The 15,926-nt window shown below is 41.6% G+C and overlaps 1 long non-coding RNA gene across 1 annotated transcript; it reads left to right on the forward strand.

The window, feature by feature from the left end:
- The first annotated feature begins 863 nt into the window (after positions 1 to 863).
- Positions 864 to 7,676, forward strand: LOC146062533 (uncharacterized). Its single transcript, XR_014471375.1, has 3 exons — positions 864 to 985; positions 5,083 to 5,210; positions 7,003 to 7,676. It is a non-coding gene; the product is annotated as an uncharacterized LOC146062533 (long non-coding RNA).
- The last annotated feature ends 8,250 nt before the right edge of the window (positions 7,677 to 15,926 follow it).

Genomic DNA, 15,926 nt, shown 5'->3' on the forward strand with positions numbered 1-15,926 from the left:
GGGAATGTGTGATTTTTTAGTAAAGGTGCAATTGTTTAATAACAGGCTCTTGTTCTGGTCCTGGTTCCAAAAACAAGGGGGGCAAAAACAATATACAGTAGGTCCCCCGTATTTGGATCCAGTACTGGGCTCCAACAGCCAGTGGTGTAATGCCACAGCTGTGGGATACTTTTATGCAAGGTCCTCCAGCAGAAACATTAACACCCTGGATGGTCGCTGGGGGAGGCCCAGGCTTCACCCATCCAGGGCTGAAGCCAGGGGCGGATTGGCCATTAAAGTTACTGGGGAGTTTCCCAGTAGGCCGTTTAATCCTGAGGCCGAAAGCTGCTTGTGGCTGCTCTCAGTCACAGGTGCAGAGATCGCAGGGCCGGTTTACCAAATAGCCCCACAGCACCTGGAAAGCTCTCTGCTGCAGATGAAAAAAAGTTTTCTTCTTCTGCTGCAGCGTCCTAAGTCCCGCCCCCTCCGAACTAAAAAAAACACAGCCCCAGCTAATGTACTGTGTAATGAGCATCGCTATTGGTGCGGCGTCACTAGGGCGGTGTGGCCGCCCCCTTCCCCACAAAGCTGCAGCTCCACAGGAAGGGGGGGCGCCGCGATTCGCGGGTATTGAGGGGGCCCCATTGTTCTTCCCCAAGAGACTCTTGATTGAAAAAGCCGCCTGAGAGCGGCGAAACGCGTTTTAGAGGAGTCTGCTGTCCTTGGAAGTAACCGTGTATACCTCATGTCCAATTGACGGACACTCTATTTGGAAGTGGCTATCGTCAGTGTTACCACCGGCGCTGTGGCAGAGAGACAGTCGGGATCGGTACTTTACACTGCAGCCTGAGGATCATACAACAGCCACGGGCAGGCCCGATTGGTTCAAGTCTCGTGGAAATCATAAAACCATGCGAGTCTACACGCAGGAACCCCTCTCCATTATTCAACAGACGGACACTGCAGACTGTTGTCTGTGGCAGCTTACACTGGAAAACTTGTGAAGGTAACATAATTACATTGTGTCAACTACAAAAGTAACATTGAGGGAAATTTACTAAAGGAAATTTGTAAAAAATAGGTGTATTTGTATCCAGAAATACATTTATTTTTGACATTTACTATCCCGAAAATATGGCAATTCCTATTCGCATTGATAGCACATCAATACGACTACGAATTGCCATATTTTCGGGATATGTCAAAAATAAGTGTATTTCTGGATACAAATACACCTATTTTTTTTACAAATTTCCTTTAGTAAATTTCCCCCTTTGTGTCCTCAGTATCAACCAGAAGTATACCTTTGATTGTTGCAATAATATTACCGTGAGCCACCAATAAATATCTCCATTGAAACTGAGTTACATCTGAGTCCTCTTTGAAGTGCACTACCACTCAATTCCCTAGGGTCACACTAATGTCCCCTTGACATCAATGAATTATTCGGTGTATGCATACATTGTTTGTGTGTTTTAGTCATTTTTAGTGATTATTGTAGATGTGTATGTGTGTTTAATAAATGTTATTGTTATTTGTTCCCACATGCTCCCTTGATGGTCATGCCTGGGTGAAGCCAGGGGGGACCCCTTTATTGGGAGAGTCCCCACTCCCCCAGGGACCCCGTCCAGGGTTGATCAGTCACGGGGAGAATGTGACGGCCAGGGGACCTTGTATAAAAAGTGTCCTTCATGTGGCATTACACCAGCGCGATGCTGGTTCCAAAATAGGGTCAATTTTTTTTGTCCCTGTATTTTTGGAACCAGGACCGGTCCAAGATCCCAGTGCTGGTTTCTTAAATACAGGGGGAGCCCAGTTCATTTTCCTCTGTATTTGTCAAACCAAGACCAGCTCAAAGAGCCTGGAGCTGGTGCAATTTATGGTAAACATTCAGTTTTGGCCATTTTTGACCAAAAAAAATCAGTCTAAAAAAATTGCACCCTAGTGTTTTAAGCACACTCCCAGCAATATTACAAATATTTCCCTGTATTTTTGCCTTGATTGCTGATCTGATGTTCTGCTTTGCATTTCTACATTTATTATCTGTTCTGTTTTACCTTCTAGAATATTGATTTTGTCTACTGTACGTTAAACTTCCATTATATGCAGAAATCAATAGTTTTTCAGGTTAGATAATTATTTAAAAATATTAAATTAGGGTAAACATTCTTGCAAAAATACTGCATCAGAGTACACCAGGCATGAGGACAAGGCCAGCTTAACACATACAGTAGGCTTACTGGGCAGCTGCCCTAGGGCCCCACAATTCCAGGGGCCTTGGAGCAGGGGTTGCTGGTGCCTCTGGAGTTTCTTGTGAGGCTAGTAGAAATTGCTCCCTGGCTGCTTTGGTTGTGAGATATACAAAATCAAAATCAGAGCTGCCGGGAAACATTCTCTACCTGCTATAAGCATGCTAATTGCTGGATGGCTGATAGCAGGAGGGACACTGTGGTAAGTTTGGATTTTTGCCAGAGATCTGTGAAAGTTCCCATCTGACAAAGGTTCTGTTAGTTATAATTGCTGATCAATCACTTTAAAACCTCATTATTCCATGGTGTCACCCAGTTTACAATGGCACATGTTATCTCACTTCTAGTCATAGTCAGATGCCTATGATGGTTCCCATAAACTGAAGGTCCTTAAGGTTGCTCAGCTATCCAGATTCCTGTTAGATTTATTGTTCAGTGACAGTAAGACTCACTTGCGCATGTAAACTTAAACGTACCATTCATTTGTGAAAGTGCTCATTAATGTAACCATCCAAGCTCAGGTAGTTCTCCAAACTTTTTAAGGTCTAAACCACTACTAAGGTCCAGTGCATTGCTTAATAAGATGACCTGTTCCTCCATATGACTATGGTCTGGCTATAACTGCGGGATGCAGTCCCAGCGGTTATAACGCCAGTGTTCAGTATCCTGACTGCTTTCACGTGACTGGCACTGGAATTCCAAATACATCAGGATCACAATGCCAGAATACCCACAACCGGTATCATGATCAGTAAGTATGCTGGTCTAGATAGCAGGCAGCCCGGGAGGGATGAGGTGTAGGTTTAGGCATCAGTGGGGGGGGGGGGGGGGGATGGAGTTAGGGTTAGGTTGCGGGGAAGGTTATAGACAAACTAGAATGTAAAGTATAGTGTCCTCGGACCAGTGGCGTAACTAGACATTTTTCTCCCCCCAGCCCAAAAAAATTCTGGGGCACCCCCAAGCAACCAAGGCACCACTTTTCCCATGGTCCTTACCCCCACTGCTTCTATCATGTATGCTAATCCTGAAGCTGAGGTGAAACAATAATGTAGGACAAGCGTGAGTGAGACAGGCTCCTATTCCCAGTAGTGCTTTGCACAGGAGGCTGGCTCACACGCAGTCTGAAGAATGTGGGCAGGGCAAAGCCAGTAAAGGAAGAAAGGAGGAGCAGTGGGGAAGGCCAGTACTGATTGGTCAGGACTCCTGAGAGTCCTCTCCTCCCTCTGCACAAGTTTTGCCTGCTGCTGGCAGTTGCTGTGTCTCGGAGCGCTGCCCATCACTACTGACACTGCGTGTAAGCCAGCCGGCACTCAGTGAGGAGAGGAGGGAGCAGGCTGGGCTGCCCAGACACTGTGACCAGTCTGCGGCAGTGTGTTAGGAGGGGTGATCACCCTATTCGCCCCCCTCTGCATCCATGCCTGATGGGCTGGCTGATCCATCGCTCAGAAGCCAGTGCAGCCACAATCCATCGCCACTCGGCAGGGGGGGTGCATGCAGGCTGCTGGAGCGCATACAGGGCTACTGCTCCATTAGAGAGCTGTGACCCTGTGCCACCGATAGAGATGCGGAGCCCTAGTTACACCACTGCCTAGGACAGTATTCCTCCTGGCGCTTGTTATACTAGTGGAGTTCGTTTAGTATACAGTATAATTTCCCTGCTGCATGTGATCAGTCGGGATTGGCAGTCCCTACCGAATAGGCAAATCAAAGGAAGGAAAAGAGAAAGCTAGATCACAGCATCTGGGAAAAGCAATTTTGTTTGTTGATTTGTATCTGGATAATTTGAGAATAAAATCATATACAAGTAAATATATAAAAATATTAATAATAATGATATTAATAATAATATTAGATAATTGCTTATTATTATTATCATTATTATTAATATGATTTTTATTTATTTACTTGTTTATGCTTTTACTCTCAAATTATCCAGCTACAAATTACATTGCTTTTCCCAGACTCAGCGATTTAGCTTTCTCTTTTCCTTCTGAAGGTTAGGGTTAGGCTGCGGGAAGAGGGAGCTTAGGGTTAGGCATCTACAAGAGGGGGTAGTGCTAGGCTTTAGGGTGGGGGTTTGGTTTAGTAGCAAGGTGCAGGGGGTTATGTTTGGGCACTAGCGGGGAGGGTTAGGGTCAGGCTGTGGGGGGGGGGGGTTAGGCTGCAACAAGGGAGGGTAAGGGGGGTCGAGGAGAGGGTTAGGGAGCCATTGGAGCCCCTGTTTCACTATCGGGATGCCGGGGTTGGTATTATGACGGCTATCACTGGTTTTAAACGTAAATTACTGCTGAAATCTGAAACATACAGTAGTTTAAGCTAATCACCAAATAATAAAGCTATAAATACATGTCCCCAAAATGTTTCGGTATTTATACCAAATACAGTGCCTTGCTGGGAACTTAACTTCTGTCATATTGTTGATATTATATCTAACTGTATAACTTATTTTCACTCTTGGTATTTTGTTACTTTGCTCTAAAGCCTTTTCAGTATTATATTTAATAAGAAGCAGTGCAAAAACATATATCCTTTCTCAACAGGCTTTGACTCATTACAAGTAAATGCTCCATCGGTTCACTGACCTGCAAACTGATGTCAAGTATGGCTGTTATCAGAAAATCAATAATGTCATCATATCAGTTGTTCGGGACAGTCTACTTCTTTGTTTCTTTAAACTTTCTAATATCTGTTAGACTGCTCAATCTAGTTAAGGCGGTACTGAGATTTTTACATCTCAGTTGCAGGTTTTTCATGATCATCATTTAGTTTTCATGATGTCCATCATGAAAAATTATTTCCATGATAGCTGTCAGAAGAAATATAATGAAAGTACTTCATTTCTGTTTCCTTTCAGGCCATGTGCTTCTCTCTTAGGGCCTGATTCAGCACCAATCGTAAATGCAAATCTTTTTTTCGCTGATGTTCAAAACCAGGTGCACTGCAAGTGGGGCATATGTAACGTGCATAGAGAGTTCGATTTGGGTAAGTTATTTTATTTCTGTGCAGGGTAAATACTGGCTGCTATATTTTTATAGTGCAATTTAGATTCAGTTAGAACACACCCCACCCGAATCTTTTAGCTATATCCAGTGCTACAATGATGTACCATGATGTCATTCTGCTGTTTTAACTGATTCGATCGGGTTCAGGTATCAATGAGAATTACACCCAAGCTAAAATCGGGGAAGTAATTATAATCTGGTGGCTATTAATTTTAAAATATAAAAATGTTTTTTTGGCAGCTGTCAGATTATAGCATTCTTATATGATTTTATGCAATCATGCTGCTCATTTCTACATCTGCTTTTTTAATAAAAACATATTTTACAATGTTTATATGGTTCTTTAAATTAGTGGTTAATTTTTATATTTTATTATACTCTATTTTTTGTTTTTAATTTTTCAATTGATAGAGCTTTACTCTTCCTCATTTTGGTTATAATCATGTAGTGAGGACTGGGCCTGCAGGCAGTCTCCTACCGGGCCCCTCATCTCTAGCAAGCTGCATAATTTGTGAGTACTAATAGGCTCTAGCACTGTGCTAGAGTCAACTGGGCATGTGCAAATCTCCAGGAAAATATCATGCCATTTACCCAGTGATTGCCATACACCCATTTGCAACACTGCCACTGCTGAGGCAGGGCCCCGGAAAGTTAAGTACTAAAAAGATTGGTGCAGGGATTGCACCTCTGTGGACCCCTCTTGTCCAAGTGCGCTGCTGCATTCACTGCGCCAATTATAGATACATCACTGCGTACTGTCTCATAAAACAATTTGTGAACATTTCATAAAAAAAATTAATAACATGGTTCTGTCGCTCTTTCTCCATCATTTCCCTATGAAAGTGTTTTACTTTTTTTTTCACCAAAGACCACATTCAAAATACAAATGTACCTCTGGGCTAGAGCAAGGCACAAAATACTTCTGAAATGGCTGTCATAAGACGTAAGCCTTACTGTGTTCAATTCTCCATTCGCACGTATGGTCTCATAATAGTTTTATAGTTGTGCAGAAATAATTACTTTATTAAAATGTAATTTAATTTGCCTTCAATTCCCTAATCTCATTTGTTTGATGTCCTTTCCATGGTAGAAATTCATTAAGGGACAACACAGTTCAGTTACTTAATGCAGTCATGTTAATATATGTATATTTTATGTGCCGCGTTGCGCTCAAGGATAGATCACAGTATTAATGATTACAGAAAACAAAAATAGACATAAATGTCAACAAAATCAAGTTTAAGATGGAGTTTTTCTTTATACCACTTTCACATCGCCGACACGTTTTAAAAACCGGTATTTAAAACGGTAATTAAAACGGGTCAGAGCCTTAACATTGCCGCAGATTACCGTTTTAAATACCGGTTTATACCCCTTTCACATCGCACTTTTAAAACGGTAAATTGACGTTTTTTTTTTCCCTTTTTTAAAACGTTTAAGCCTGCACTGTGAATGCATAGCATTGTACACATTCACATTGCACAAAAAACGGCAAGGAACCGTGTAGGACTCTGCTTTTTACACGGTTCGAAATGCCAGTTAACTTTAAACGGTAAATCGGCTGTGGTGCATTCACAGTGCAGGCTTAAACATTTTAAAAAGGGAAAAAAACGGCAATTTACCGTTTTAAAAGTGCGATGTGAAAGGGGTATGAGAGTTACTTGTATTGTTCACGCATTCAGCACCTTTTACAGTAACTAAGTGTTATCAATCATTATGGTGGATTGGCGTTAGGCGCGGAACATATTTCTCTGCTTTGTTTTGGCCTGCAGGTACAGAACTAAATCATAAAAATACACAAAATGAACTGTCACTTGGCAACTCCTTCTCGTGTTTACATTCTTATTAGCCTGATGGATTGTACAGAAGGCAACGGAAACAGTGAGCGGCAAGAAATGATAACACTGTCTAATTTGTATTTCTGGTTGTCAAGCATTCATTTGTTTTCTATTGTCCTTTATGGAAAACTGTTGGTGGCTACAATAATAGACAGCTGTAATGAAAAAAGAGCAGACATTTTAGTTTTTCTATTGTTTAAAATGTACCTGGAATTATATTGAACACGTTGTTTTTTGGGATCTGATCCTATCTGCCTGCGTTCCTGTCAACGTGTTAAAAAAGATTTTAGAAAAAGGATTCCGTAATAGAACACCGGGTGTGGTGACAATCAGTGTCTGCACATAGCAGATAAAAGAAAATAATCCCATCGTACGCAAAGCTTGACATGCAAAATCTGTGTATGCCTGAGGTAGCGTTGAAATAAAATATAGTTCTATATATATTCACTTTCATGCAGTTTGAACAATATGAAGTCTTCAGCAAAAAAACTGCACAAATTCTAATTTCCCCGATTCTGGCTCTAAATTATAGCATGACCATTACTGATTGCTCTATTATATTATTATTATTATTATTATTATTATTATTATGAAAAATATATTTTTATTTGTGGTACTACCAAGTGTACATAACACTGTACAAGGAAACATTTAATAATTCAATATAAAAAGGACAAATAAACAGAAAATTCCAACAGTGAAATATGTAGATAATAAAGCGATTGCCAGCTGAAAACAGTAACACAGAGGTAAATGTATGAAGAACGTTATGTGCAAGGTGATAATGCACCAGCCAATCAGCTGTAATATGTAAATTGAAGGTTAGGAGCTGATTGGCTGGTGCATCACCTTGCACATAATGTTCTTTATGGAGATAGATACCACTTCTCCAAGTTTCATACATTTACCCCACAGTGCCTTGGGAAGGGCAGACAGAAAGCATATTGGTACTACAAGTACCAGTATAGCCATCAATCACTGATAACATTCATGCCCAACAGTATAATGATATACAGTGCCATGTTGTAGGTTCATGGGGTGCCTATAGGTAAGTTGCTGTAGCTGTATTTATAAATATATACTATATTCTACTTCCCAGGGAATTTCTTTTTTCTACTCTTATTGTGTGATAATCTTATCGTGTTTTCGTGGTTTTTTTTTTACAACAGCTCACCTAGGAAGAAATGCTGTAAATCCAGAGCTGAATTGGCCCATAGGGGTACAGGAGATTCCCTCTTTAGGGGTCAGTTTCAAACTGTGCGCTCAAATGATACATTCACTGAAATGGGGGAAAGCTTCGCCAATAGAGGATGCGATCATAAAGTATACAAAATGCTCTACAAAGATGTCATAAAAGCACATGCAACCTGCTCCCAATCACGACTGATTAGACATCTGATTAGAGGACCAACCATTCAACCCATGGGACCGCGCACTGCATGATTACATGATGTGCACACAATCCATCGAAGAACCCCTTGAGATTGTACGCTTGAGTACAATCTCATTCTGGTGTATGGGGGCCTTAAGAACCACTGACACTGGGATATGAGGGAATTCCTGTGTCATAATCTGTGGTTGGCGGGGGTGGCCAGTGGCCTTTAAGCTCTTTTACATAGCCACTGCCTCTGCCAGGGCCTCTGGGGTCTTCAACCAGTTGGGAGCCCATCCAGGATTCCTTAGCATTTTCTATCTTCGGGAGCTCTTCCTTGTATACTGCAATTTGGGTTAAACCTGGATATTAATAAATATCAAACACATCTACTAGGTGGTATCTACATGCATTAATAATCTATATAATAAGTTGAAGAGTCTGTGTGCGTGTGTGCGTGTGCGTGTCCGTCGCATTGCGGACACACCGTGGCACTCAGAGACACCAAATTCAGCAGCAAAATACCTCTGGACCCGGTGGTGTGCACCTCGAAGCCGTTTTTGGGAAATTTCACTTAGAAATTTAAAAAACACCAAGTTGTAATTTTCCTTCATTGATGTTCTGGGGAAAAGATCGATGATCTGGGAAACCGTTTGCGAAGGAACAACTCCACACCTGATTTCATTGCTGTCATTGGGTATGAATGACACATTCTAACATTATGGTGAAGGCTTTAAACAATTAGGAAATAATTGAGGATATACATAGACCACACAACACACACACACACATACACATTGTACACGCACACACACACAGTACACCACATACGCACACATAGCACACAACACACACATTTATACGTAGAGCACCTCACACACTTACACATTGGACAGATATACACACACAACACACCACATGCAGTACAATACAAATCCATACACACTACAACACACACCCAAAAACAGTACAACAAACCCAGAGAACACACACACTTAAACATTGCCAGGATACGCAAAGCACACTACACACACATATACTGTATACGTAGCACACATCACAAACTTACACATTCGGCAGATACACACAACACAACACTCACAGTACAACACACACCCACATTCACTACAACACACACCCAAAAACAGTACAATACACAAAACACACACTTACACATTGCACAGATACACACAGCACACTACACACACACAGATTTATACATAGCACACCTTACGCATTTACATAGGGCAGATACACACAACACACACACATAACATACCTCTAACAGCACAACACACACACACACCCAAAAAACAGTACGACACACACAAAACACACACTTAAACATTGCACAGATACACAAAGACACAACACACACATAATGTATATACGTAGCACAACTCACACACTTACGCATTGGACAGATACATACAATACAACACACACAACCACATACACTACAACACACACACAAAAACAGTACAACACACACAAACACACAGAACACATAAAAAATAATTTGCCGTTTATTTAACCGTCTGTACCGGCAAATAAAAACTGTACCTAATGTACCGTTTCTACTTTGTTCCCCATATCCGTCTCTCCAGTCCTCCAGCCTGTCACTGCTCTCCCCGGCCAGTTGCACTGAGAAATCTTTGTCCTGGTCAATGCACCCATTGATCAATACAAAGTGGGTACACTGCACTCACCCTGTTAGTCAGTTGGATGTTAGGCACTGCTCTGCCTTAAGGGTTTCCCAGACTCATTTGGTTCACAGATAATGTTTGGTCGATGGGCATGAGCGCTGCATGTATTTGTTTGAATGTTATGAGTGTAAGAAGTTGAAGAATAAGACTGAGATGAAGATTTGTCACGTTATAGTGTACAATTTACTCAATAAATCATGAAATAAATATGTGTACATAGAAGTACAATCAACAAATGAAAGTAGGATTAAAAAATAAATTCTGATTCAAACTGATAATTGTTTGGATTGGGGTGGGTTGCGAAACAAATCTATAGGTGGAGGGGTTCAGGTGGTCTTTTAGGGACCCCTTTACAATCCCATTTTCTCTTCTCCTGGAGCCTACGGTCTCCCTCAGTGATTGACTATCATTAAGGGAGACCGTAGGCTCAAGGAGAAGAGACCTACGGGATTGTAAAGGGTCCCTAAAAGACCACCTGGATCCCAATTGGGAATCCCACTATGGTGACACTGTGACCATGACACTGTAGTGAAAATCCCATCAATTGAGGACCCACTGTATGTGTACCAAACACCAATTATGCCAACAATATCCATACCCCCCCCACCTATAGATTTGTTTCGCAACCCACCCCCATCCAAACAATTATCAGTTTGAATCAGAACTTATTTTTTAATCCTACTTTCATTTCTTGATTATACTTCTATGTACACTTATATATTTTTTTCATGACTTATTGCGTAAATTGTACACTTTACATTGCAAATCTTTATCTCAGTCTTATTCTTCAACTACTTACACTCCAAACCTTATTAATGCACCCATTTATGATTGCGATGGCTGGATTGGTGGATTGGCCCTGCGGGTGTAGGGAAGAATTTGGCCCATTGCACCCATTCCCAGTGGTGCATTGCAGTGGTGCGGGTAGCGTGCGTCGCGTCATGACGTCATGTGGCCAGGCCCTCGGACCTGCTCCCACACTCAGGGGCTGCCCCACTGTTTGGTAGAGACACCCGGTGCATGTGCTTTACAGATCTCCAGACCTCAGAGACTGCTGCAGGCAGGATCAGTGAGGGGAGCGGCAGTGGCAGGGAGCGGTGAATTTTTTCCACGCACTCAGCGCCTGTAATTACACACCCTAGAAACTGTACCATTGAGTATAGAAATGGAGGTGTGGCCACGTCCCTTTCTGATTTTGTACTGATTTCTGACCCTCAGATGTTGGAGGATATGTCATACAGTAGGTGCTAAATCTCAGGAGTGGATGTAGAATTCATCAACACATACAAGTTATCAACTCAGGAGCGTTGTGTTTCAAACAACAACACCACACCTGATTTCATTGCCATCATTGAGTATCAATGCAAACACATTCTAACTTTATGGTGGAATCTTTACCAAATTACAATCTTAGGTCTTTGGCACAGCATACTGTAAGGTGACATTTTTCAGCAATTTTGGAAATAAAAAAACCCCAAGGTTTTGCCGGGCAACGCTGGGCGGGTCAACTAGTAAAAAATAAAGAGAGAATCTCTCTTAATTTAAAAACATTTAGTTCAAGGTGCATAAAACAGTGGTGCCGTGTGTACAGGAGATCCATCTACCGCCCCCACCAGAAGCCAGCGGTGATTGACATCTCAACTGGGCAGGTACATGTAAATGCAGATATATCTGTAAGGGTGAAAGGGGTGGGTTGCCTAAGCAACACTAAGAGGTGCTGAGAAGGGTGGATCGCAAAGCGGCTACTGTGAGGGAGGGAGAGATCCCTCAAACAAAAAAAAATAAAAAAAATAACCAAGTAGTGCTAACAATAATTCAAATAAATTATAAAGATTTTACATAAAAAGCACATAAATGAAAATCAGCACATGGTTAGTACAATGCTATGGATTATATCGAAAACTAATTGGATCCGTTCCTATTAGTACCACCACTTGATAAATCACAATGATGTCCAACAGGAAGGTCTCTCTTTTAATAGTAGTTACTGAATTGAGTGCCCACTGTAGCAGTTAATCCATGTTAGGATGGCATTGCCACAGTGCCCTCCATAGTAAGTGGCAGTGGGAGATATAAAAAAATTTCCCAGAATAAATGGTGGTGGTGGTGGTGTGGTAAAGTTGTTATAGGTGGCTGGTCTGGACCCAAAAAGAAGCAAGGGGTGTCCTGGTGCATGGACATCATTGTGGTTTATCAATTGGCGGAATCAAGAGGAATGGATCCAATTCATTTTCCATATAATCTATAGCATTGTGCTAAGGGTGCCATGTGCTGATTTTTATTTATGTGCTTTTTATTACACATTATAATTTATTTTTATATCTGTACCAGTGTACCCAGACTTAAGCCCCATGCACATGCCCATTGATTGGCTGAGTCTGAGCCAATCAACGGCCGGCCAGTCATTTCAAAATATTCAGCAGCCGCATCCCGCTGCCCGGCAATATGCTACAAGCTCCAGCAGCCTCCCAGCCACCGCCACTCGGACAGACCCCGCTGCCCGCCCCCCGCCACCACCTGGCCAGATCCAGCAGCCCGCCCCCCGCTACATGAGAAGGAGGTCCCTGGATGGATGGTCAGACGTCCAGCAGGTCCGACCACCTGCTCAGGTGGGACTGCGCATCAGATCTGAGGGGTCATCAAACCAAGCTGATTTGGGATGATTTCACAGCTTGATTTGTCACAATCGGCTCGATGTATGGGCACCTTAAGCGATCTGACTAGATCGCTCAGAAATTAAGCACACATTGCCCCGTATGTACACCCCATAGAGACGCAGTATTTTCAGCAGATCGCTGGTGCATCACATGTGTGCAAGCAAGTGAGCTGATTAATCTGTGCTTAGGCACATTGCTCAGGATGGGGCTCCTGTCGCCCCATGTGTACGGATCTTAAGTATTAAATCCAATTTACATACACAAGTGAAACCTGCACCTGTAATTGAACAGTATACATGATGTCCTAAGCTGGGTACACATTATTGGCTGATCCTCTTTGTACCAGACTCCGCCAAAGCCATGGACAATGGAAGGGTGTGTCAGGGGGACAGTGCCATCCTCAGGTAAGACGCTGCAGGGTCACTGTGTCTATAGTAGGCTGTTATGTTATTTTGCGGTGAGGAGTAACTATGCTGTGGGTCACTATATGTGCTTTGTTTAAATATTCAAGATATTAAGTTATTAATAAATCGGATGTAACTGTCAACAATTCATAACGAATTAGCAGCTTCCAACACACCTATGAGGTGGCTGCCCAGTGTCATTTTTATTTTGGAGTATTGCTAGTTAACAATATAAGAAATCATATGTATGGAACAATGTTATTGAATGTTTTTGTATATATAAATCCTTTCTATTCTACCAATATACAATTATAGTTCTTCATTTGTAATGTAATGCAATTTGAAAAGTTTCCTGCCAGTTTATCTAGTGAAACAAGACCAGTACAAGTTCACATAAGCAGCTTAAAGCTTTAGCTGACAATGACACATTATGTTCTTAAAATGATTGCAGCAAGAATAAAGGCAGGCATTCCAATACTGAAGATAAGGCTCTTTCCTCTAAACAAAACATCACAGTTGACAAATTGAACCTTGTTAGCTTACTCAATGGAGAAACATTATATATCTTCTGATGAGTTCCTCACATTGATGTTCAACTGAAATGTGTTTTTTATACAATATTAATTATATGTTTTTAGGGCGTGCCATTTTTTTGTGTAAATTATCCCACATAAATTATTATTATTATTATTATTATTATTATTATTATTATTATTATTATGTTAAGCTAAGAATGGAGAAGAGCTAGGGGCTAGGTATATACAATAGATACTAGAATATAAAAGAGAAAACAGTAGGTGAAATTATCATTATCCTTAAAGCGTGTCTTTCACAACTAGTAGTCCTGGGCTTTGGACCTGATTCAGCAAGGCACGTTAAGCACTATTTATTCGCTGCTTAGCGAGCCCTGAAATGCTGCCCGGCCGACCGTCTGCTCCTGACCGTAGAATGATTTCTGTCCCCTTAAGAAATAAAAGTTATTTCCCACAGAGTCCGCTGAAGAGGGGGCGGGTACTGAAGTCATGTGACGTCAGACGCCCACCCCCGGCAGGTATCGACTCCTCCAACCCCATTTCCGCCCCTGGTCCTTCCTCTTTGCAACGAATGGCCCAGCGAGTGTGTAACTCGCTGAAGCTGTTTGGAGCTGGAGTTTGCGCATACGCAGAAATGCACATGCGCAAAACCCGACCATAGGGGCTGTGGACAAAATCGGATCGTTAGGAGCTATCCTGCATTGGCCTCTTAGTGTATAATTATGGAGCACATACAGTATAACAAGCATGTCATAAAAAAGTAAAGAAAAAGATAATTAACATTAAACTATTGCACTAGAGCACATTAAAAAGTGCTTATTATTGGCCAATACAGTGAATGCAAGCCTATGGTTCAGAACTTACTGGCAGCACTAAGCAGTGTTACTGTCAGAGATGATGACAAACGTTACATTACAGTTAATGCTGGCATTTCCATTCATGGCATATTTTCTGGCAGCTAAGAGAAAAAAATTTGGTCTTTTAGGATTTTTGCTACAGTACCCCTTATGCATGTATAACAGACATATGTAAATGCAGTATACAGTACCAGTAGAGCCGTCTTCTGCCTAACTGCTACAAATCAGAATGTTTGCACTGAAAGAATTGTTCCATATAGAATAATAAAATTTTGCATTTTCAAATTTGAAAGGGAAAATTCTAAAAGTAATTTAACTTTTTTATCCATCAGTTGATACGTTTTCAAAATGGCTGGGTAATATTTTTAGGTTTTTCAACAGGTCTTCTTTAAAAGCGACCAGTGATTGGATGTCTTAAACACAACTTTCTTAATTCTCTTTTCACAATTAACCACTGATTGTGCAGGACATTACTTTATGTACATTGTGCTACAGCACCAGCCGGGTGGACTAAAGTCAGAGTCTCCATCACACGTCACAAGCATTAGATCCTACATGCTGCCGTGCGAACAAGCTTCAATGCAAAACGTACGTCACGAAGGAGAAGCCGATCATGTGGTGTACACACGTGACCGGCAAACTTGCTGCCGCGCTCGCTACTGAGCAGGGATATCGCCGCTCAAAAAAGACGCCGGGCAGCAGCCAGCATCAGTCAGATCAAGGGATGGTAAAGTAACCACTGGTGGACTTAGTCGCCCACCCGATGGTATTTAATTATACAACCAATAGGGGCTTTTCTGACAGGGACTGTGAGCACCAAGTGCCTTCTACAGTATATATGAATAGAGGCAGGGATTGAATTGGGCAGGTGTCTGTAATTACCGGCTGGTGGTTTATACAAAGTAAATGGAGCCAGCTATCAGCGCTCTGAACCACATTGATATAACCACACTTTATGCTTAGTAATATGTTTGATTCATGTCAATAGAGTTTGGTTGCAGCAACTGAGTAAGGATGAATGTATGACAATCCACCTTGCAACATAGTATAATATTGTGAGCTTATTACCAGTGGTAAAAATATTCATTACCTAGTATCGCTTTTGTGGTAAATTGCACTGAATTTAATTAAGATTGCTTAGCTTAAAGACTATTGTTGCAACCTTTTCTGCTATCAGATAGATAGCTGCACATTCAGCAAACTTGCTGTCTCCATAAATTTTCTACTGTGGACTGGTGTTCTATATTGGCATGTAGAATAGACCCTGATTAACCAGTTAATTTCCCAATCCATGTAAAGTGTGTCATATACTCCTGAGTGGTTACAACA

Source organism: Crinia signifera, chromosome 3 (assembly GCF_055691185.1).
Source record: "Crinia signifera chromosome 3, ASM5569118v1, whole genome shotgun sequence".
Lineage (NCBI taxonomy): Eukaryota > Metazoa > Chordata > Amphibia > Anura > Myobatrachidae > Crinia > Crinia signifera.